This window comes from Coptis chinensis, chromosome 7 (assembly GCF_015680905.1).
Source record: "Coptis chinensis isolate HL-2020 chromosome 7, ASM1568090v1, whole genome shotgun sequence".
In the NCBI taxonomy this organism is placed as follows: Eukaryota; Viridiplantae; Streptophyta; class Magnoliopsida; order Ranunculales; family Ranunculaceae; genus Coptis; species Coptis chinensis.
Window position 1 is genome coordinate 46,689,278 of NC_141462.1, and position 26,244 is coordinate 46,715,521.

Here is a 26,244-nt window from a genome sequence, read left to right on the forward strand (position 1 = left end):
AACTGCTATTAACAAAGAGTCAAGCTTTTGTTTTTATACTTTCAGATCCAAAAATTGTGCATGGGCTTGGAGCCATGTTTTGGGCCGGAAAATCGGGCCCAAAACCCAATTTCTTTAGTCCAAAATGGGCTCTTCAGCTGCAGTTGGCTTCGACAGATGTTTCGTCCATTTCTGCTCCTTTAATTGGGCCAAGGCTTAGACCATTGGAAATCTCTTTCCGAGCCGGTCGTTTTGACATAAGATTCTCGCAATTCGAGGGTCCGAGTCCAAAGATCTGACCCGGAAGTTCCTCACGACTTGTGCACTATTTCTGCCCGTGTTGACTTTTCAGCTTTTGACCGGGCTCTACAAAGGCTTTGTCTCCTTGAATCTTGGCATTTATTCACAGAACTCCTTAGCAACCGACCTTTGCTCCTTTATCTCGCTAAAGTGGCACATTTCTGCACATAATAGACTTTGAAGCTTGAAATGCATAAAAACACGTAATCAGTATTAACTCTTAATTATTACTCACATAATTGGTCTAAAAGTATGATTGTTAAGGGGTTAAAACTACATTTTGGGCTCTTATCACACGCTAAGTTTCTTAAGGAGTTGTGCACTACTAGGCATAAGACCAACATACCTAAAGACGCCTTTCTAACTGAACAGTTCCCAACTTTATCCGAAAATAATGAAATTGTTAAGTATAAGGACCCTGGTCATCCTACTGTACAATGCACCTTAGGAGATTCTCACACGACGACCGCGCTACTAGACCTGGGGGCTAGTGTTAACTTACTCCCGTTTTATTTGTATAAACAAATAGGTCTATAGGAGATGCAACCTACTAAAATGACATTGCAATTAGCTGATCGGTCTATTAAGTATACTAAGGGTGTGGTTGAAAGCGTCTTTGGTTAAAGTCCTAAATTTTTACTACCCGGCCGACCGTTATCCTCGACCACGAAGTCACTAACGACTTTGTACCTATCATTTTAGGGCGTCCCTTCTTAGCTCTTGCCAACGGCTCATAAAGCTGCGCGATGGTTTGATGTCCTTGTCCTTTGGCCATCTTTCTATTAAGGTAAATGTTTTCAAAATGAGGACACAATATCCGATTCATCTACAAATGGAGAGGTTAGCATGATTGAGAGCTTAAGCTCAAGATTACTTCAAAAACATGTTTCGGAGAAACAGTTAACAAATTCCTTTCCCGAAAATTCGACTTTAACAATGACTCTGCGGTAGTAGGCGAAATCGAAGAAGAATTTCTGCAACTCTTTTACGCTTCTTTCTTTACTTCGAGTCCCCTTGCCAACAACCATTCATCCCTTGATGCTATGGCGGAAGATGAATTTTTCAATCTCTATCCGGTGATCCTTTTGACCCACCTATTGAGGAATGTCCGCATATATCAAGATTTCGATGATATGGACTTGAGAGCTCTAGCTGAGAATCATTCACCTTCCATCACCAATATTCCCCACCCTCCACCTTTTCAAAGGAACCTCGAGTTTGCACTCGATCCTTTAGTTTCTCCTGTGCTTCATGACTTTTTAAATCCACCTAGTAAACAAATACTTCCCAAGGATAAACCACTTGACACCTTCATTTTCAGACTTGAGACAGTCCCTAACTACACCATGAATGAGTTTTGTGCTAAACCCACATTCTCATTTTTTCCATGTTTTCCCTCTAAAACTTATCCCAATCCACCATATCTTCCACAACCATTTACTTTTCCACACTTATTCACTAAGACACCCTCTCATTCAAAGATGAAACATAAGGTGCATGCTCGGTTATGTTGTAGGTCTATCCGACTTCGCTTTTATTCCACTAGGCTGCGTCGTAGGAAATCTTGGTGCTTGATTGTGTTTGGATATGTTTTCTGTGATATTTATTTATGGAACGATCCACAACTATTTCGGTTGTTGATATATGATAAACTGCATATTCATACATATGTTTAGATAAAGTCTCGAAAGTATCGACTATAAAGCGACTCAATTTTTGTGTTTGGTGCATTTCCTTTCATTTCCATATATTGGTGAATGCACCATTCAGGTAACCGGGCCCTCCCTATGGAGTGTGTGGTTGTAATACTTTGGATCCTAAGTCCACGTTTCACATAATTCACGTGTTCCACTCTTGCATGTTTTCTTGGTTTTGAGTCATGTTTCTCTATGGTGTGAATTATGTCTTTCTTGCTTATTGTTTTCCTTTATATTAAACCTAATTCATAAAAAGTAAAAAAGTTTAAAGCTATAAAAATAGTAATCTAGCAAGTCTCGGGAATCGACTTTAAAAGACCCGTTTTAAAACAAATTTTTACAAACTGTTTTCAAAAAAATTTGTTTTGGGGGGGGTGTTAGTTTTTCCCTTCTTGATCACTCAAATTCCTATTCTTACCCCCCACCTCGCTCCCTTGAAGAGTAGCTAGATTTCTTCTTGTTTGTTGTTTTGATGTTGTTTTTATTATATTTAGTAGATAGGATGTTACGTTGTTAAATTCCGTAGTTAATTTTGACTTTTGTAGTGAAATGTTGTTTGAATGACAATATTAATATAATGTGGTTATTTTCATTGTGCGTGGTTGTTTAATGTTGATCCCACTTTCCCAAATTGTTTGGGGGTGGTATTATGTAGTCGGCATGATTTTTTATATGACCTCCTTTTTTTTAGAAGTTATTTCGGAGTCAGGGTGAGAATATTGCCGAATAGGCATATCTATGAATAAATATCATGGTAGGATGAAATATGGATAAAATAGGTAGGTTCTATCCTAAATTCAACCTAAAAGATATTAGGGTTGTTTTAGAATCAAGAATATGAGTTGTTTCCGTTTTCGGGTTCGGAAATTTTAGTATTTCCGAAAATTGCCGGAAAAGCTTTTTGGCAACTTCCCGATTCGTTTTAGCAACTTAAAACCTATATAAACTTTATTCATTCTACACTCACAATCCACACTACACCTAACTTCCATCACTCACCTTTCTCTCCCGTTTTCCGTTGTTCGTCTCAATTTTCAACCATCAGCACCACGGAGCGCACCGGCACCCCAAGTAGAGCGCACTTGCGCCCTACACATTTTTCTGAAATTTAGCACTGAGCGCACCTGTGCCCAAGTTGAGCGCGCCTCGCGCTAAAACACTGTAAAAAAAACAAAAAAAAAAAAAAAAAAAAAAAAAAAAAAAAAAAAAACAAAACCTGAGGCGCACCTGCGCCGACTTCCGTAGACCAGAAAATTTCCAGTTTTCTGCGGGTTGTTCCTGGGTCATTTGCAACTGTTCCAGAGCGTAGTTTCGAGATAAAATCTCCTACAATAATAACGGAACAGTCTTTCGAAGATTTGTTCCAAAGCACTACTTATGGTGCTTGGTCTCACGAGGTGATCACACACGTAGGCTAGGAACCGCTTATGGTTCTTGCTAGCATTTCTTCTTGGACTTGCCATGCCCGCTAAAATACAAGACCCATGGTGCTATTGGGTAGATAATATGCATGTCCGGGAGATAAGGTAAGTTTTTAATTCCATTTAGTGTCTGCTTATGTCCCAAGCAATTTAATTCTGTTAACCCCATAATGGGTGGAACTCTTATAGAGTTGCGTCAGTTTTTATATTAGTATGTTTTAACCTTGTTTTACAGATGTTCCTGAATTTCACGCGTTTCCATGGTATTTTTCTACCCTCTTTATTTAAATGCTTTGAGGACAAAGCATGCTTTTTGTTTGGGGGTGGGCATAGAAACACGTGTAATTAAGGCATCTGTTAGGATATAGATATGTATAATATGCACTTGTTTTCTAGTTAAAATTTCAAAAATTCAAAAATATAAATAAATAAGTTATGCTATACACTTAGGAATATTGGTATTGTTTTCTTTCTCTATGCTCTTAACAATCTAGAAGTCTCACATAGCTTTTGCATTAGAATAATTTTTAGAAACTTAGGTTAATATGTAGGTAATAATCTTTGCATCTATCTATAAATATATTACATGAGTATCTATGATTGTTAGCAGTAAGTTTCTGAAATCTAGGCTAGAGTACTTATTCTACAAATCCCGTGAGAATATAGCCTAAAGCCTTATAAGAGTGAAACATTTGAGAAATGACCCAAGGGAGAAGTAAAATTCGGATAGAGAAATCACACGTCCACTTGCTTGATCACTAAACCATATCCTAAAAGCGAGAATTTAGGCCCTCTTTGGATCGATATAGCGAAATTCAAACCTATGAATTATTTTCCGCTAATTAAGCCCATCGAGCCTTTCTTTAGCCTTTCATAAACCACAAATCCTTTACCTACTACAAAAACAAAACAAAATAAAAAAAATCAACCTACCCAATTTAGAATAAGTCCGAGAATAGAATGAGGAAGAAAGAAGAAGAAAAAACACGTGTAAACAAAAATTAGTTTGTTGCAAAAAAATAAAGAAAAGAAATTTCCATCCAAAGAAAAGAAAAATAAAAATAGAAATAAAATAAAAACTCCAAAAAATAGAATAAAAGGAGTCAAAAGCCAAAGAAAAGAAAAAAAATATGGCTAAGGATGGAAACAAAGTGTAGAAGCAAAAGTAAATAACAAGGTTTTCTCTAGTTACATAATATGAAGACTCTATTATCTCAGACTTGTCCTTTTTGAATATCTATTTCCTTCCTTCTTAAACCATCTCCTAATCCCCGAAACACCTAATAAAGACCTCTAGCTCAATTAGGAATAGGTTAGTGTGATAGTAAGTGGCAGATGTGTTTGATCGACTCCGGCTTCCTTGTGTGTCATTGAGATTGTAAGGTAAAGTGTGCCCACTGCGCACTAGAGTAGCGAAACTTGAGTGGAAAAATCAGAGTGTTGTATCTTGACTATTATTGTGAGAACCTACTTAAGGACGCTATTCGAAGTTTGAAACGGACTGCTATTGCATTTCATAGTATTACTCATTGTATATATGTTTATTGTAGATGATTGATTATTATGCATATATTAGCTTAGGTTTTTGACTTGGTTATTCTTGTTCATAGCTAGTGAGATGTATAGATAATTTGGAGCATGAATAAGGAAACAATAGTTTTCTTTCTTAGTCGTTGTAGTATAGATGAAGTTTGTGAGTACCTTCACTGGAAAACTCTCACGAGGCTATAACTCGTCTACTAGGGAATTCCTAGTGGTTTAAGGCCTTGTTGCTTATAGTCAATGCAAGCGCACTCAGCGAAATGAGAGTAGATAGAACTCTATTTTTGGTCACTTATGCTAATTTCTCATATTTTCTTGAGGACAAGCAAAATGTTCTTTGGGGGTGGTTGATAAGAGCCCAAAACTGTAGTTTTAACCCCTTAATAATCATACTTTTAGACCAATTATGTGAATAATAAGTAAAAGTTAATACTGATTACGTGTTTTTATGCATTCCAGGCTTCAAAGTCCATTATGTGTAGAAATGTGCCACTTTAGCGAGATAAAGGAGTAATGGTTGGTTGCTAAGGAGTTCTATGATTAAAGGCCAAGATTCAAGAAGACAAAACCTTTCTAAAGCCCGGTCAAAGCTGAAAAGTCAAAGTCAACGCGGGCGTAAAGAAGCTTGATTACACAAAGTCGTGAGAACTTCGAATACCATATCTTTGGACTCAGACCTCGAAATTGGGCCTACCTTATGTCAAAACGACCGACTCGGAAAGAGCTTTCCAATGGTCTAAGCCATGACCCAATCGGAGGAGCAAAAATAGAAGAAACATCTGTCGAAGCCAACTGCAGCTGAAGAGCCCATTTTGTACTAAAGAAATTGGGTTTTGGGCCTGATTCTCTGGCCCAAAACATGGCTCCAAGCCCATGCACGATTTTTGGATCTGAAAGTATAAAAACAAAAGCTTAGCTCTTTGTTAATGGTAGATAGTTAGACCTATATTAGAATTAGATTAGTTTTAGAATTTCATTTCTTGTTTTAGATTAATTTCTTGAATCATTTAATATCATTCATTAGATAAATAAAATAGTTATTATTCTTGTCATTTCGATTTTTGTTATTTCAATCTATTAGATCTAGTTTTAATTATTGTTGGTTACCATTTCTTAGTTGTTAATTAGATTTTTATTATTGTTTAATTTAGATTAGTAAATTTCGAATCTTGATATTATGTTTAGTTTATATTAATATGGAAATGATTGCGGAATGATTCTCGGCTAAACCTCCATTAGAGGGGGTTGAGAAGCCTTGATGAAAGCTTGATTTCGATTATCGTAGAAGTAAATTCGTAATTCCTATTCCACTCTAGAAGCGATTAATTAGCCATGAGAATGGGTTTAATCGTTCACATGCTAGTTATGAATTGGTAGAAATGTCATGTGTAATTAAGGATTAGAAAGAACCAATTGTTAAAAGCGATTCAATTCGGATTACGACGATTAATTAGCCGCTAGTGAGTTAAGTTGAGTTAAGGTGGAATCAATCCCCTAATTCCTTATTATAGAATCAACGTAGTATTTCCGTAGTTGAATCAATTATAGTTTGTATCTTGTGGGTAGTTGCATCGTAGTATAAAGTAAAACTCTCATTAGACTTAAGACCGATTAGTTAACTAGAAAACATCACATGCTAAAGAACTAGGAGTGGAACGAACTTCCTACTCCACTATATCTGTTCAATAGAAAGAGAGTAGAAACTTTGATAAATATATACTTGTAATAAGTTTTAGTTTACTTACGTTTTGAGTTTCATCGTTCATTTCGTAGGTAAACCAGCACTTTTATCTTTTATCATTTAGTCTGCAAGACGGTCGAGTGAATGCGTTGTATTCCACTCCATTAATCTACACTGATGCATAAAATGCAGCAAATGAATCATGGCCTCTGAAAACTAATGACTACTTTGATTAGCAGCATTCACCAATTTCTTTTCTGACTTATCATGTGATGTAGAAGTTCACTTCTTCTAATTTTTACTATGTACAGATATGCAGACAACCCAAATGCATATCGGACTGGCTATTTTACAAGTCACCCAGCTCTCAAGCGTTATATTCATATGCTTAGTGAATATTATTTGGAAAGACATGTATATATAAGTTTCTTGAATATAATCATAATGATATCTGAAATCATGTATGGATGAAGTGGATGTTCTCCTTCCATCTCATCTACATAGTAAATATAATCAAGGCTCTCCCCCTTTTAGGCAAAGCTATGCTAGAGGTAGTCAACTTATGTTATGATCTGTGGACAGACGGATGAATATGCTAAACGGTTTAGAAAAAAGCCATAATCTCATCTCTGAGGGTGTCCACATCAGTAAATTTTAAGTACCTAGGGATATTAAGTAGCCAGGGTTGTTAGGCCCTTTTGATGTATGTTTTTAGATGCTTTACACTACACCATAACAGCATATTTGTGACACTGGGCATTTTCTAATTGTGACGCCATATTGGTGTCAGAAATTTTGTGACGGCATTTTGGCGTCAGAAATTGATAATTATCATCACAAAAATATAGAAATTTACATAATTTAATTCTGGCATTTATTCTAAAACATAGTGATGGCCAAATGGCGTCAGAAATAGGCACGTGTTAGTTCACGCAACTTCAAAGGGCAATTTTGTTACAAAGTTTTATCGATCTCACCTCTTCCGTCAAAAGTGTTCTTCATCTTCTTCTCCATTTTGAGATTTGTAAGTTTTCCGGTAATAAGCAACAAGCAAAAGGTTGCCTTTCAAACGATGAACGAGCCAACAAAGCGTAATAAAATTTCTCTCTCGCTCCATTTTTTTTCCTTCATCTTAAAATCCGATTCCCAATTCTTGTCGGATCTCACATACGCAAAGGTATAATTTCTCCTTCCATTTATCATTTTAATTATATATATGTAGATCTGCAATTGTAAGTTTCAAATAGATCTCGATTCGGTTTAGAAAAAGTTTGATATATCGGCTCCATTTCGGTTTAAAATGAATTCTTTTCATCTTGGATTCTTAATTCTAGTGAATTTGATGATCTTGAGTATTGATTTTATAGTGTGTGAAAATTTAACACTATGTTTGTGTAAAGTTACATCATTTTGATTAGTTTTAACTATTGTAAAGTTTCAAGATTAATTTTTTTATGTTGAATTTCTAAATTGATTGCTGCAAATTTTAAGTAATGTTTGTTGTGAGTCCCTCAATTGATGGGAAATTGGGAGTAAAATAAGGCGTAAAAGCGGTTTTGGTGTTGAGGTTTTGTGATGATGTATAGGATTTGTGTTTTATGTTCTTGCTACCGTCCCGTATCATTGTTAACTCTGTTTGAATACTATTATTAACGTAGTCTTTCTTACGGCATTTTAGTTAAGAGCTCTTGCGGTTGGGGAGCTGCTGTGATTTCTTCCGACATTCCCGAGCCTTCTATGGCAGTTGATATTGTCCTTTGTTGGCAACTCTTGGTTGAGTTCGGCATTAAACAAGGGATAATTCGAGATGTCGAGCTACAAGATTGGTTCAAAGGTTTAAGTGAAAAGTGGAAGGTAGAATTCCAAATCCATGCCTCTTATGTTTGCTCATGTCAACTTTGTTTAGTTATTAAGGGCTGTTCCTAGTGGTAACGTCTTTTTTTTTAGGAACTGTGGTTCTATATCTTGTTGACTTCAACCATAACAATGACACCAAAGCAATAAATAATTCCATCAAATTATAGATGCCTTAGTCGTAAGCCCTGCTTATCCAAAAAGGAGTAGCAAGCTTTCTAATTAAACAATATTGAGATTCTTCTTTCAATATCATAGCTACATTAACTACGGAGTTTCTGTTGAGGTTACACACCTCTCCTTTGAATCTGAGTCGAAAGAGACAATTTGCAAACTTTCAGCGTGTTTGGATTAAAACCTATATTATATTGTCTTATTTTTTTTCCGTCCATTCTTGGTCAAAAGCTTCATAGAAATTAATCATTTTCTATTTAATAATACGTCTGAAGGATATCTAAGATAAAAATTGGAAGGGGTGATGTTTTTGAGATTGTTGTATCTATTTATTGCTTGGGAAAAATTGTAACTAATATGTCAATTACCTACATCACTAGCACAATCTTTAAGATTATGGATGAGATCAAGTGTAATTTACTTACGTGCATACATTACATGGTAGTAGCATATTGTAAGAAATCAAGCGGTTCAATTATAATGAAATTAAACATTTTACCATCACCAATTAACTTGTTGATAGTTTTGATACAATCTTACAATGGAACTTGATGATTCGACAGAAAGTGCTACTGCTTACTAGTGAGTGAGTAGTAATGATATCCGTTGTTAGTGTTGGGGACTTGGGGTAAACCTCTGTATGCACACCATCCACCTCTACAATGCATTTAGCTGGATCTTGACATTTAGCATAATTAAACAAACTTTTTATGCAAAGTAATTATGGTGCATAATAAAACCAAATCACCTAACTGACCTAATTCTCACCTAATTAAGATTGATTGATAAACTTAAGAATTAAGATGCAATAATGCAAATGAAATGAAGGAATTTGAAGCTGCTCCATGCCTCCATGCAGTTGAATCATGTAGTCCCGATGTTTTAAACTTTTAAGTCCTCTAGTCGGCGAATTAGGGTAGCTAAGATATTAGTTTGAGAAGTGCAAGTAGCCCGATGTCCGAAGAGTCAAGTCTCAAACTCTCACACTTATTACTTCATTATATATATTTTCACTACTTTCCACTTGAGTGATTTTCATACACACAATTTTATTTTCTGCGGGCTTTACCACGGTTTGGCATTTACACAAAGCGTTAGAGTTTGCTCGATTGTTTTAATGATCCAAAGTAATTCTCTATTTAAGCCTTGTGTTTCTATTATGTTATTGATTTTAATTTACGGTGGAGCTTAAACAAGACTCCACAAAGCTTAGTTGTGTCATCTTTATGCAGTGCGGTGTGCTACCAATGCATCGTTTGGTTTTAAAACTTATTTCATGCACTAGTAATGATTGCATTTTGCTTAAATGTCAATCGAAGTCATGGAAAGATGGAACTGTATTAATACTTTGGGGATACTTGATGGAGGTGAAAAACCTTTAAAACTTTGCACCTTCCCACAAAGCTGCACAACTTTGAAGGTTCCAGTACTCATAAGATTTTGACAAAAGAAATCGAACTAACTTCAAACCTTAGTGAAAAGAAATTGTGCATGACACATTATATTACATATATTTTCTGGTGTTTTACAGATCTGGGAAATATGACCCTCCGCTTACTTCCAATGGGATTGATGCTACAATAGATGCTTTATCGAATAGGCGTTCAGGAGGATGATACCCTGCAAAAGCTGAATCGAGTGCAAATCATCTGACACTCCGTTGTAAATGTCACAGAGTGCAAGTGTGGGATGCCTTTATGCATTTGTGTAACCTCGGTTCAGTTCATCTCTGAGATAGATCCAATTCAGGTACACAAAAAGTTTGTGTTCTTGGATGGATTTTTCTTTCCATTTTTGTATTATAGTATTCTTGGATGGATTTTCATTTTTCTTTCCTTATGCTTGTATAGTTCCTCCTATTCCTTCTTGTGAAATGTTGTTGCCTTTCTTATTCATTACTTTGACTCTAAAAATTTCTAAACAATGTTTCTAACGTAAGTAAGACCTGAAAATGAAATTTGGTGAACTTTACTGTGTATGTGATGCATACCTTGTTCGATTATTCATTTACCATTTCCTTGAGCAATGCATCACCTTGGTCCATGCAACTATGAAGTAACAAACAATCGCTTGGTTGGGCATGTGGAGTCTTGAAACTCCTGTACAACTTTTTTGTCTATATAACTTCTACATTCTCACTATTTGCCTTTATTCACTAGTTTGCGAGAATACAAAACAAATGTATGATGAATTTTTTTTCCATTACTTTTTGCTCATAGATGAACTTGAATACTTAATATGTGATCTTGAGTTGTAGTCGAGTGATTACATTATATTGGTAGATTTTTTTATATATTTTTGTGTTAATCATTTTGTGATATATGCTTTGTTAAATTTTGGCATTTGGGGTTTTATGGTTGTATTTATGCAGGTGATTTAATGGGAGAAAAAAAAACGGGATGGCAATCAAAAGCGAAAGTTATTTTTTTCAATTAAATGATATTTTGTGGCCTTTTCACTAATTGCAAAGGGCTGTCATAAATAACTGACACCAACAAGCCGTCACAAATATTTGTGGCCTTGAATGCCGTCAAAAAAAAAAAGTGACACCAAAGTGCAAATCACAAATTCTTCGACGCTAAAATGCGTCACAAATATTGTGATGACCCGCGATCTGTCACAAAAAAGTGACACAAATTGAGACGCCAAAATGGCGTCACAAAAAATAATTGTGACGCCAAATAGCCGTCACAAATTTGCTGTTTTGGTGTAGTGTTAAGAATATGCATTTGATAGTACATCAGCTAAAAAACACTCCAAAAGCTAAATGACAACTAAAGCACTAGAAAACCTAACCCTATCAAGTAAGCTAAAGAACTCAAGCAACTGAATTTCAAAAGTAGCTTGATAAGAGCCCAAAACTGTAGTTTTAACCCCTTAACAATTATTCTTTTTGACCAATTATGAGAGTAATAAATAAGAGTTAAAGCTGATTATGTGTTTTTATATATTTCAGGCATTAAAGTCAATTATGTACAGAAAGGTGCCACTTTGGCGAGATAAAGGAGCATAAGAAGTTTTATGATTAAAGGCCAAGATTCAATGAGACAAAGACTTTGTAAAGCTCGGCCAAAAGCTGAAAAGTCAACGCGGGCAGAAATAGTGAACAACTCAGCAGAACTTCCGAAGACCATATCTTTGGACTCATGCCTCGGAATTGGGCATACCTTATGTCAAAACGACCGGCTCGGAAAGAGATTTCCAATGGTCCAAGCCTTGACCCAATCAAAGGAGCAAAAGTGAATGAAAAATCCGTTGAAGTAAAATCCAGCTGAAATGGGCTTTGTAGACTGAAGAAATTGGGCTTTGGGCTCGATTTTTCGGCCCAAAACATGGCTCCTCAGCCCATTCACGAAAATATAGATCTAGTCTCCTCTATTTATAGACACAAGACTTAACTCTTAAGAGAAAGGATAGATTAGGTAGCAAGTAGCCATTAACGCTTAGTTCCAGATCTAGTTTTAGATTAATTAATTAGTTTTTATTCTTATTTTAAATTCAGTATTGAATGATTGTTATTGCTATCCATTAGATCAATAAAGTTAATTAGTTCTTCATAAATTAGTTTCATATTCTATTAATTACTTAGTTTCAATTCAATAGATTTACTTATTTGTCATTATTAGTTTCAATCAATTCTTGCATGAGTAGTTTCCATTTGAATTTAAATAAGCAAAGTTAGAATCTTTTTATCATGTCTTGCTTAAAGTCATATCGAAATGATAGTTTGATGAATCAAGGCTAAACCTCCATTAGAGGGGTTTGAGAAAGCCTTGATGAAAACTTCATTGTGTAGTGTAGAAATCATTGTAAGAGTCTATTCTACTCTAGAAGGTAGTTGATTTGCCATGAGAATTGGTTGAACTTCCTCACATGCTAGTCATTAGTTGGTAGAGATTGTCATGAATGATTAGGGATTAGAACGATCAATTCTTATTGTAAGAACGTAAGAATTGGATTACAACAATCTATGATAGGTTATTAAGTTGAATTCAAGGTGAAATCAAATTCCTCTAATTCTTTATCTAGATTCAAACCTTAGTATTTTAGTAGTCGCATTATCTTGTTAGTACAAATTGCATCGTAGTATAATTCGTAAAACTCTCATTGACTTTAGTAGGATTGATAAGCTAGAAAACATAAATGCTAAAGAACTAGGAGTGGAACGAATCTTCTATTCCAACTCTATTTCAATAGTATCGAGAGTGTAAATCTTTGATAAGTCTAGTATAAGTTCAGTTATAGTTTTACTAGCGTTTAGAGTTTGATTGCTTTATTCATTAGTAAAAATATCAATTTTACGTTTATCATAGCTAGATCATTCAACTAGGTTGCTTACATCTGATGTCTTATGCAGGTTGATTACATGAAAAGTGCATTGAAGACCAAGTCGATCGGTTTTCTAATTCAACTATGATGTAAACTGGGCACCCTCCTCATCACTCATAGGTTGCCCTTAAATCCATCATAGTGTGTTTTCTTTTCTTTTTCTTTTTTACTCTTTTGAAGATAGCAATAGTTAAGATCTTTTGTTGTCATCTAGAAAAAGGTCAAGTCAGGAACTCATGCTATTGTCTTTGTTATTGTTTACATTGGGAAGTTAATTATGAAATCTTAATCATGGTAAATCTTGATTAAGCAAATAGTTAATGACATCAACCTTTGTAGACATCCTTTAATATTTTCACCATTTGGATCAACTCATTTCTCAGCCATGATTGAGGAAATCAAGTCACTTGATGAACTTGGCTATTATATAATGTCCAGCCACAATTTGCTATTATTCAATTTTACTAAGTTTTGGTCCTGAAACTACTCTTTCCATCCAAGGTAGGCTTACCAATGGTATACAATCCTAAAACAAAGCTGATTCAATGTCTAGCTATCCAGAGCATTGGTCTTTTACCTAAGTGATATTATTTGTTTTGTATTACAAATTTAATGAGTTTAGTTGATGAGCATTAAGATATTTACCCTTTGATAAGTTTATAAAGTGATTATTCATACATGCAATTTGTTTGTCATTTGATTGAGGGATTTATATGATTTATGCACATTTGATTAATAAGTAGGGTGGCTTTTTGTTCATAGCTCAAGTTTGATTATGCTTTGTGTGAAATAGTAAATTTTGTTTAACATCTTTATTTCATTGTTTCTATGTTTTTTCCCCTTCTAATCCACTTTGAACAAGATTGGTTCATGAATAGCCTAAAATTCACATTAATGACCTATTTATTATATGTTAATATGTTAACAGTATGGGGTCTGGGAAGATCCATCTGAAGGAGTGGTGTGATTAAAGATTGGAATCACTCTCCGTTGCAAAATAATTTCTTCCCATAATCTCACTCGAGTCATTCGATTATCTTCGGTAATTTCTTTAATCATATTTTTTTCTTGGTTTCTTTTTGAGCTAGATAGGTTGGGGCTTGGAGACCCATTTGTTTGTTTAATTAAGAAAGATCATTAAAGCAAAACGGAAAACTCCACATAAAAGATGGAAAGAAGAAAAAACCTTACTCTCTCTCTCTCTCTCTCTCTCTCTCTCTCTCTCTCTCTCTCTCTCTCTCTCAACAATAAACTCATCAATTCTCTCGGGTAATCTCTTAGTTTTCAATGTACAAGAAATTGAGATTATTGAAAGTTCTGATATTATTATAGGTTGTTTGATTTAGATTGAAGGGATTTCTTGATATCTTGATTTGGGGTTTGATAGAAGATAGAAGTGAATGTGAAGATTGAGGGTACGTCTTTATACACTCTAGATCAATGTTTGGTCTTATTATTTGTGTATTATCATTAGTTTGTTTGGTATCAATGATGTTCAATTGAAAAGTTCTTCATATGGATTATTAATCTATTACACTTAATCTTTAATCTTTCTCTGTCCCAATTATATATATTCCACGGGTTGTCTTCTTAATTAGCCTATTCAGTTGATGAACTTTCTTATTTTTTTTACTGATTGAGATACACACCTAATCTTTAGCCAATATTATGTATTAGGAAGTGAGACGCTTGCACAATGAACTAAACTTAAGAAAACCACTTGAATAAGTTGGTCTCTATGATTCTGCAATCATCTATTTTCAAATTATGGCTCTAACATGCAAGTAAACCATGACTCTAAAATACTTCAATTTGTAGCTTAAAATAGTTTTTGTGTCGCATATGATAAAGTAGATGGTAAGACACACATGGTCCAGTTATAGCTTAACCACATTAATGGTATTATAAAGTATCATGTTAATTAGGGCTCAGATCTTTATGAAACTCAGGTAAAAAGGTGTGTCTCACGGGTAAGAAAGTTGTAATTTTTCCGTGTAGCTGCTCCAATATTGGTCTTATAGAGCTGTATTTTTTCTAGAATCAATAGAGAAACGATAAAAGAGGCTAATATTGGGTCTATACTACAGTATAAGAAAGTATCGTATCCTATTAGAAGCTCAAATCAAGCATGTAATCAACCTCCATTACTTTTTTATATTACCTTAGTAAAAAGTAAGGAATAGCATGCCTGAAAGAAGTGCATAAAGTTGTAAGCTATGGGGTCTAGCAGTGGGTACATGAAGAAAAAGAAGAGGTAGTAAAACCCATCTCTCTCTCTCTCTCTCTCTCATGTTAGCAGTGGGCACTTCACGTGGTTTGTAGCTATTCCATTGTTGTTAAGGTCCTCTACCATATTTTTAGGGGGATAATAACTGTTAGGTAAGGTTCTTTCTATTTTCCTCCACTTCTCAAAGAACTTTGTACATTGCCATTTTTATGTATACATATATAACTTTTGCAATAGGTTGACAGTGGGCATGGATTAACTCTAGAGCCATCAGTGCTACATGTTTAAACACGATAATCAAAGCCTTCATCGATCTCTATAGCTCTACAGTAGGTAAAGCTTGATGCATTTTGGGTTGAGCTCAACTTTAAATTGGAATTGGATGGGAATTAAAATATGAAATGGATCCCATTTAGATAGGTATACATAATTCCATATCTTCTCCCAAATGTCTTTGGCCAAATATCAAGTGTGCCTATGACCAACTATTGCTCATAAAATCAGGTCCCACTCTATTAGCCTACCAAGATGCAAGCTGGATTTCTCCTTTGAATGGTGTACCATGCTAGGAAGGATTTTCTTCACCATCTACTAATAAAATAACTTGACCATATCAGACCTTTTGGCTTCAAATAATAAAGAGGGCCATTAAATCCTACTACTACTAATTTTAGATTTAAATATTTTTGTAGTTGTTCTTTTGTAATCATGACATTGATGCTCTTTCTTACAAGTATGCCTCTACTTTATGTATTCGTAAACTAATTATTATGTGTTATTCTCTTTTCAGTCGCATCACTTTGGTGAAACCAACAAGTCATTGGTACGGGGTAATATTTAATTTTATTATCATACTCAGTGGATACTCTTCAATCTATAAGATGGGAAATATTCAGGTGAGATTCTATTGAATCTTAATAAATGGATGGTATTATTGAAACGTGTAACTCAAATCAGCTAATAGGGATAACCCATTATGTTGTAGATAATTTTGCATGCAGTCATCAGAAAGAAGAGGAAAATGCAACTGAGGTGAGGGGTTGAGATATCACCAATCTGAGGAAATTGCTCTTCGATGTTTGAGGCAATTGCAATCATGCCTGAGACATAGAGCACGTGCACGTCATTTTGAACAACAAAAAGGGGAAATGGGTGTAGAAGATGATATGGAGCTAATCAAAGTTTTAAGTGAGGGATTAAGAAGGGACATCAAGCGATATCTATACTAGGATTTATTCAAGTCGGTGTCTCATTGTTTAATCAGTTAGGTTTCTTATATCCTAATGTCACCTCAACAACTCATTAATAATAGGCTAGCATTGCACCAAATATTGATAGTTTGGTATATGAGAAAATGTGTATGTTAGCTATTCGTCCTAATTATTTACTTTTTTTTTCTTAATTTTAGACAGGTTCTCCTACCTTGGAGTTGATGTACGACGATGATGGGGGTTTGCATTTAATTTGAGTGGTTGCTTTGGATCACTTCATTCATGTATGTCTGATAAAATTAATGGAAGTCGTAATTGAGCTTAAAATTAATTTGTCTGTAGGATGTCCATTAGTTACCAAAATAAAATAGTTCAGATTGCCATTGCTTTTTTATTTTTCTTCGTATAGTACACAATGTATCTTATAATATTGGTTGGAAGAGGAAAGTAGGAAGCAAATGTTCCAGTTGAGTACAAGTTCTTGATGGTGGTAGACCTTATCTTTGAATAATGTGATTGTATTAGTCTCTAAAGCTTGGTTCTAACTATCGCGATCCCTCCAATTTTTTGCCACACCTTTAATTAGCCAAATACACATACGTTGTGATTGGATTTTGTTGTTTAAGTTAGTTTTTTTTTCAATTACCAATTGAATCATCTGCTTAGTTGTGACACATTTATTAAAAGGAGTAAAAGAAAACCCTTTTGTAGCTAATATTATTGGGAAAAATTGCAAGGCTCAACATGAGGGCAGAAAACGGTACAATGGTAACTTGGTCATGGGGATCTACAATTACACCCGCAATATACGATCGGCCATGCAATTATTATTCATAATGAGAAGGATCATTTGCCTAGAAACAGTTTCGCATTGTTTCTTCTTAAAAAAATTGAAATGCCAAACTCAAATCACAAGTGATAAGTGATAAGTGATAAGTTCACATAAGTGATAAGTACTTTGTTTCCTTTACTGTAGATACCAAGAAATCGATCTGAACATATCACCGTCTTTCATCTAAAAGTGTCGGCTATAATTGTGGTTTGCTTCTATGAGGAATCTGTTTCTATAGGACCTTTACTTTGTATTTGCATATAATGTAGAAATCAATTTAAGCAGTGACAACATAGTGTCATGGAGATCATCGCCAGTTGAGAAGTTTGATAACTAATTTGCACATGTCATTAATAATCCACTACAATGGGGTGACGAAGTAGACAAATCTAAAGAAAAGTCTACTACAAACACATCTACAAATGCACGGGTAATAACCCTGTTGAACCGCAATAAGAGTACTATTATTTTCTCAGGTGTTAAAATGAAACCAGGAACACCATACAATCATTTATCCAATAAAGTCCGAGGGCGGCTTCACTTATGACTTATTAGACACCCTTTAAAGGATGCCAAGCATACAAGTGTTGATATATATGCCAGATTATTACGCTCAGTACTATGTCGCATGTTAAAATCATTATCAGATTTATACAGTCTTCATCATTGTTATACTGCCCATTGCAAATGAAAAACTATTATCCTGAGACGAGGTATTTCAAGTTCATTTGAAACCACATCTAAATTCAGCATACACATTTTTTTGTCTTTTAATTTTTCATTGCTTTGTAATCAAACATTGTATCTGTACCAGTTTGGCATTATAAGAACACATCTGAATTTTTGTTCTGCTTTAACTTGATAATGATGATTCTGGGGACTGGGGGTGAGTAGATTTTCATTTGAAGTCAAAATCAGGAACAACAAACCAAAACCAAGAGAAAAATTCTTTCAAAAGCAGTGTCATGTTGAAAAGGTTGCAGAGAGGTAAAGCCCCTTTCACTAAAATTAGCTCCCCAACTACTTTTTATAGATACAATTTAGCACTAACATATAGGATTGTTTTGCTAGATGGCCACGATATTTCAGAGTCAATCGATGACATGGAGCAAACACTATCTTCAGTCGACTACCTCGCTCTTGATAGTGGAGTTGGCTTATCTAGATATTGTGATGAATTGTTATGTTTTTATAACTATTCAAAAATATTTTGGTGCATACAATCCACTTACTCAAGAAAAATCACTATTATAAATCAGCCTTAGATGATTACAAACCTTGATTTTTCAGTTGTTTGTTGATACACTACAAAGTTTAGAAATCTAGAATTTTATTAGTTTAGATTGGTTGTTTATTGTTATGTTCTTGCTATTGTTATACTCTGGTTTATGTGAATCAAAACTTATCAGAATTGGACCTTATTCAATTAAGATTTTTTGTGATTGTTATTCATTAGCCTTCTTGATCCATTTAGTAGATAGATTGCCTGACTCTTTTTATAGTTTTAGCGCGATTGTTAAAGAGTCTAATGGAGCTAGATTTCTCACTTAAGTATGTGTTAAACTTGATAGTACTAGAATGACACAAGTAAGCTTATAGAATAGGATTGTTTCCTTAAAAGTGTTTAACTCCTATTGTTTTCTTTCGAAAATGAAGTATTTAGCTTATAAGGTTTTCAAGTCTGATGATAAGCGTTTTACAATTATGTGATATTAGAGTAACCTATTTTAGTCGTTGATGTGAGCTATTCATTCTCATTTGTATCTGAATGTGTGAAATAACAGATGAAGGAAAAAAACAACATGAAGGTGTTAGGACCGAATTTGAATTATCACTTATGCAAAGCATGCTTTGGACCACCAACTGCAGTAATCCTTTCATGATGGAATTTTGTTGTAAGATCTTTTCCTCATTAATTTTATTTTAATAGTTTCCTGTGGATACTTCAAACTTGGCCGAATCAGAGTTGGAAAAAGTGGCACACACAACAAAATATTTGGTTTCTTTCTTTTCCTTGCTAAAATATTTAACAATATATGAAAGGCTTACTAAAATCTTTGTTAATGAGAGGCCAACTTAAAGTTTGCAACATGATGATCTCTCACTTATGTATAATAGCAGTCCCTTTTCCTGGTCTCTGAGGGTTTCTACATTAGCAAAATTTAAGTACCCAGGAGTTTTTACTCACAGGAAATAAGGATGACAAAAAAGGAATATTACTAAAGTACTTCTCTGAAAATCATGAGAGAAAAAAGGAAGATTACGAGGAAAAAAACTATCGATAAAAAAGAAAAACAAACTATGAGATAAAAAACTAAATAGGAAGTAAGAATCCCACTAAACCTTCATTTTAAAACACTCCGTCTCCATTCTCAATTAGATTGTATCTCTTCGAATACCAAATCTTTTATTATAAGACAAAAGCACGTGAAACTATAGTTAAGTCATGTTCAAGGGTTTATGCACCAGTGTGGTTTGTACCAATTAGAGTTGGGTTTAAGGAAAATCTAATTATGATGAATAATACAAGTCAGTTTTTCTCACATAAGAACCTCTGTGATTCTTATCCATTGCTTGGATTCTCTTCCCATAACTTTCTCTTTCTTCTTTGGACGAACACAGGCAGGTTAGCCAAATTTTTATTGTTATTTTTTATTTTTATTTCTCATTTTTTTTCCAGTGAAATCCATCTTCAGATAATGGGTTGGTTTATTTCCCTGTTCATCTTTATTTTTTTGAAGTGGAAAGCTTCGCCACATTAAACGTTTACAGTATTGCTAGATAGTTCAACACGAAATTGCAGTAGTATTATGGAAAGCTATCATTATGTTTAAAGTCATGGTTCTATAGTGGTCATGTGCTTTCTTTGTCACAATACTTGATCTTGATGTACTTAATCTTTTGAGTTTTGAAATAGGTATCTCCATGTGGTTCTTTCTATGGCAAAGAGGGCTTGGAGTCATGCTATGGAGAAAAGACAATTGCCAGATGAGCCAAATGCACACCAAGGCACCTTATTGGTAGACTGAGGAAGGCAGTCAAGTGGGCTACTCTTTTTCTAATTTATGTGGTACCATGGGAGATTTTGGAACATCACTAGAAGCTGAGGTATGTTGGTTCTTCATTTGGTTTTTAGCTTTCACTTTTTGTTTTAATCCATTCTAGTTCATTTGATATTTATTTGGTTTTCTATGATTCTATTTGATAACAATTGTAAAATTTTCATACTTTCTTCTCCAAATTTTAGCTTTTCAAAACACCAATTTTTTTTTGGAAAAGCAATCACCTCCTTAAAACAATAAAGCTTTTGTCACATGTTGATTTCGTTTCACTCGAAACCCAAAAGCTCCCATTCTCTCATTCTCACAACACCGAGAATAAATATCTTTGTTTCTATCTTCATCACTGTTACATGTTGAAATTCCTATTTTTTACATTGGGTATCTACATTCCTTTTTTCCACTAAACATAACATGACTTTTGTGATGGGATTACAGTGGTAAAATATACCTTCCCTTCATTCTTTTCTTTGAAATAAATGTTTTCCGGTATTAATTAAAAAGTGCACCTGAAGTGATTGGTGTGATCGCATGAAAGAGACTTCTTTATCCTTATATAGCTTTGAACATGTCTTAGCTTGCTGCTCTTGGTGTCTCATTCCATTAGAACAATATAGTTAGTATCTTGACAAATTTCTGTTCTTGCCAATGAGCCATTGTAGGTAATGAATGTCAGTATTAGGAACTAAGGCAAATGTCTATACGTGCTATATATGAACAAAGAGTATTTGCTCCAAAATTAGTACACTTTATGCCTTATTTTGAGTATGAAACACAACTCGATTCTTATTAGCCTATTGTCATTGATAATGTGAGTTATGGACCTTTTTGCTTTTCACTGTCCAATCAATTTCATAAAAAAAATTTGTTGAAAGGTTATTTTGGGATTTCAGCTTTCCTATTTTTGGAGAAGAAATGATAAGGAAAGGGGAGGGATGTACCAGTACATAATTGTTTGACACTTATAGCATTCATATCCATGGTTGATGTCGAACATGGCCATATTTGAATCAGGTCATATAGTTTTCTATTTCAGTTTTAATGTCAGCATATAGAACCACAGACTTCCTCATGATCCATAATCACTTCCCCTTTTTTTAAATATGTTTTGCTTTAATGTAAATTATGCCATAGTTGAAGGATCAGGCTAATGGTGTTTAAGGATTGGCAATAAGTGTAATATGAAGATGTTGGTGTGATGTCATCATGGTCTCATCTATTTATTGAACACGGTGCTAATGTTTATGAAGCGTCTCTTATATCCTATTCACCATTTAAAACTGATAAGTATCTTTTTGTTTTTCAGTGTACTTTTTTGTGAGGCTTTTCCAATAGACAATGTTATTGTGGCAACCATTTCGTAGACAAAGCTTGGTGCATCTGAAAGTTGCAATGGTAACCCACAAACAGTTATTGGGATTTTGTTTATTCATCTGCTCTAAAGCCTATAATAGATCCAGGGCCCATGGCATCCCCTCCTGAGAGCCTATCCCTGTCCCACTTTTATATCCTGCCAAATGCATAGTGATAAGAGCCCAAAACTGTAGTTTTAACCTTGTAACAGTCATACTATTAGACCAATTATGTGAGTAATAATTAAGAGTTAACACTGATTACGTGTTTTTATGCATTTCAGACTTTAAAGTCCATTATGTGCAGAAATGTGCCACTTTAGCGAGATAAAGGAGCAAAGGTCGGTTACTAAGGAGTTCCGTGATTAAAGGCCAAGTTTCAAGAAGACAAAGCCTTTCTAAAGCCCGGTCAAAAGCTGAAAAGTCGATGCGGGCAGAAACAACACACAAGTCAGCAGAACTTCCGAAGGCCGTATCATTGGACTCAGACCTCGGAATGGGGCCTATCTTATATCAAAACGACCGTCTCGGAAAGAGCTTTCCAATGGTTTAAGCCTTAATCCAATCAAAGGAGCAAAAGTGGACAAAAAGTCTGTTGAAGCCAACTGCAGCTGAAGAGGCCTTTTTGGACTGCAAGAATTGGGTTTTCGCCAAAACATGGCTCCAAGCCCATGCACGATTTTTGGATCTGAAAGTATAAAAACCAAAGCTTAACTCTTTGTTAATCGTAGAGAATGGTAGATAGAAAGTAGCTTAAAATTGAAAGTAGCCATTAGAATAGCTTCTAGATCTAGATTTAATTGTTTTAATTAAGTTTAGTTTCAAATCCAATTCTTGTTTAAGATTAAACTCTTAGAATCATTACTCTTAATTAGTTTGATTAATAAAATAGCTAGTTTGTTAATTTCGATTCTTGTCATTTACATTTGTGTTAGATCTGATTTCATTTATTACTTGTTATTCAATTCTTAGTTATTAATTAGATTTTAATTATTGTTTAATTTAGATTAGTAAATTCAATTCTTTATATTATGTTTAGTTTAAATTTAATCGGAAATGATTGCGTAATGATTCTCGGCTAAACCTCCATTAGAGGGGGTTGAGAAGCCTTGATGAAAGCTTGATTCCGATTATCGTAGAGTCGTCGTAATTTCCTTTCCACTCTAGAAATGATTAATTAGTTCACCATGAGAATGGGTTTAATCGTTCACATGCTAGTTATGAATTGGTAGAAATGCCATGTGTAATTAGGGATTAGGAATAACCAATTGTTCTGCAAAGCAGTTCAAGTCGGATTCGGCGATTAAATTCGTTAATAGGATTAAGTTGAGTTAAGGTGGAATCAATCCCCCTCTAACTCTTTATCATCGAATCAACGTAGCATAACCATAGTTATTTTGATAATCAACTAGTTGCATCTTGTGGGTAGTTGCATCGTAGTTTAGTTGCCACTTCGTAAATCTCTCATTAGACTTTAGTGTCAAAAGTACTTATACGTAGAGAACATTAACATGCGGAAGGACTAGGAGTGGAACGAACTTCCTACTCCACTATATCTCATAGGATTGAGAGTAGAATCTTTGATAATCATAGGCACATAAGATAGTTTTAGTTTACTTACGTTTTGAGTTCATCGTTCATTTCGTAGGTAGACTATTGATTTTTATGTTTATCAAATGGCGTCGCTGCCGTCTTAGTTTCACTTTCGCATTGTTTTCGTAGAGTAAGTACTTTTCTTAAAGTCCCATTTCACCCACCCACCCTTGTTTGATTCATACTGTAGTTTTCCGTTTCATCGTTGAAAAGTTCCGGACAAAAATACACGAAGCGACGAGCGCGCTATAAGGGCGCGCACTGCGCCTCTATAACTGGAACACAGCGACCCGCCCCCATGTGGAGCGCGACCCGCCCTAAAAACACTGTAATTTGAAAATTACACGGCGACTTATTGCTTCTATGAGAGCGCACTGCGCCCTTTGCTAATTTTTCGAATTCAGCGGTTTTGACTTGAACTTTGATTTTTCAAGTTTTTCAGTGTTCTAACTTGTTATATATACGAACACGTAAACAAGGCGCTATTCATAAGCGAAGCAAGGGCGCAAATCAGGTATTCCTTTCTTCCACACCTCGCATCTCCGTTAGAGGTTTATACTAGTATATCAGAATTGTTTGGAGTGTTGATGTGTTTAGCTAAGTTTGGTTTTAGCCTTGTATGAGATTAAGGTGCGGTCGAACAAAAAACACCAAGCGTAATTACACAACAACGTCAACAAACAAGTCTATCTAGTATACCACCCACTACAGACTCTAGCTACTAATTCACACACATCACCCGACACAATGCCCGGCGAAGAAGAGACTCTCTCTCGACTTCTACAAAGCCTTGGCGATTGCCCCAAATCTTGCATCGTTCTAGCGGACCGATGGGGATTTCGAATTCCCCAAATATTTTTAATTTGTTACCCGTTTTTCATGGATTAGACCATGAAAAACCTTATTAGCACATGCGTAGGATTGAACAAGTCCTAACAACATTCCACCATCCTACGGTTGGTGCGGAACAAATTAAACTCAGGGTATTCCCTTTCACCTTAGCCGATAAGGCGGCGTCTTGGTTAACTGCCCAAACGCCTAATTCTGTGGACTCGTGGGCTAAACTTGTTCAGTTGTTCATGGAACATTTTTACCCACCCCTAAAGACGGATGAGATGCTTTCCAAGATTCATTTCTTTCGACAAAATCCTCATGAATAATTTTCAGAGGCTTGGAATCGTTTCACCGATCTCCTTATAGAGTGTCCACATCATAACTTAGCGAAAGACCGTTAGTTCGTGCCTTTTCAAAGGGACTTCTACACCACCATAAAGAAGTCCTAGACATTATGAATGGGGGTAGTTTCTTAAGCAAAGGAGCCTCGGAGGCTTATAAATTTTAGAGGATCAAACTAAAGCGAAATAACAACTAGGGGTAGTGATGATATCCACGCTCCGCTAGTTCTTCTAATCTGATTAAGACCGCCCGATATGTTTGAAATTAAACACGACCCGAGCTTAAAACTCTAATCGAATCACTCACTAAAAGGTAGAGGACATTTGTTCAACAAAAGTTTATCCCGTCATGAACATAAATTCAAATCCATGTAGTTTCTGTTGGAGCCCCACGAGCATCCGACTCATTTCGTCTATTGCCTATGAACAGGCTTGTTCCATTAATAGTGAACCTAACGCCCTTGGAGACAAAATCCCAACTTCGGTTGGAGAAATAACCAACACGTCACACCTCCGAGGGTACAATAATCAATATGTTAGGCCAACACAAAGTTTTAACCAAGCTCCACCACAACAAGGCCGGGGGTCAAGGTAATTTTAATAATTATAACAACCAAATGCAACCTCGACAAGGTCAAGCACAAAGTCAAGGTAGTTATAATAATTATAATGCTAATAGAGGTATCGTTCGAAGAAATAATAACTATCAAAATCCACCCATAAATAATTAGCGAAATAGTTCGGTCCACACCACCGTGACTACTACACCCACACAACGGATCATCTTGACACCTTCATACAAGTGAGCCAAAACTTTTTTCAAACCATGGTTCAATCTAACCAACAGCTTCTACAATCCGTTAATAATTTAACCCAACAGTTGGCTCAAGATAAAGCCCAACCCAAAGGTGTGTTTCCAAGTCACGAAATACCTAATCCTAAAACAACAAATACAGCCTCTGAGGTAACCGATAATACTAGTAAGGAATATGAAAATGTAGGTGAGCTAAAGGCCATCACCACTCTCCGTTCTGGCAGAGTGGTTGATAATAAAGTAACTATGCCTATAGTTACCCCACCAGTAGCCCCTACACCTGCTATTTTACTAGATACTGAAATAGAAACTGAAGAGCCTATCACTATAGAGGTACCAGTTACAACACAACCTAAGAAACAGAAAGCCACGGTTAAACATCCAGGTGATACCATTGCTAAATATAGATAGAAACCACCGTTTCCACAAAAATTAGCCGTGTTAACTAGGGATACAAATTATGAGGAGATTAGGGACGTTTTCAAGAATCTAACTATAAACCTTCCCTTCCTCGAAGCTATTAAAAAGCTACCACACCATGCTAAGTTTCTTAAGGAATTGTGTACTACTAGGCGTAAGACCAATATACCAAAAGACGCCTTTTTAACAGAACAATTCCCAACTCTATCTGAACATAATGGAATTGTTAAGTACAAGGACCCTGGTTGTCCTACTGTATAATGCACTTTAGGAGATTCTTATACGACGACCGCGTTATTAGACTTGGGGGCTAGTGTTAACTTACTCCCGTTTTATTTGTATAGACAAATAGGTCTAGACGAGATGCAACCCACTAAAATGACGTTGCAATTAGCTGATCGGTCTATTAAGTATCCTAAGGGTGTGGTCGAAAACGTTCTGGTAAAAATTCAGGATTTCTACTATCCGGCTAATTTTGTCATCCTCGATACAGAAGTCGTTAACGACTCTGTCCCGATAATCTTAGGGTGTCCTTTCCTGGCAACTGCCAATGCGGTCATTAATTGCCGTGATGGTTCAATGTC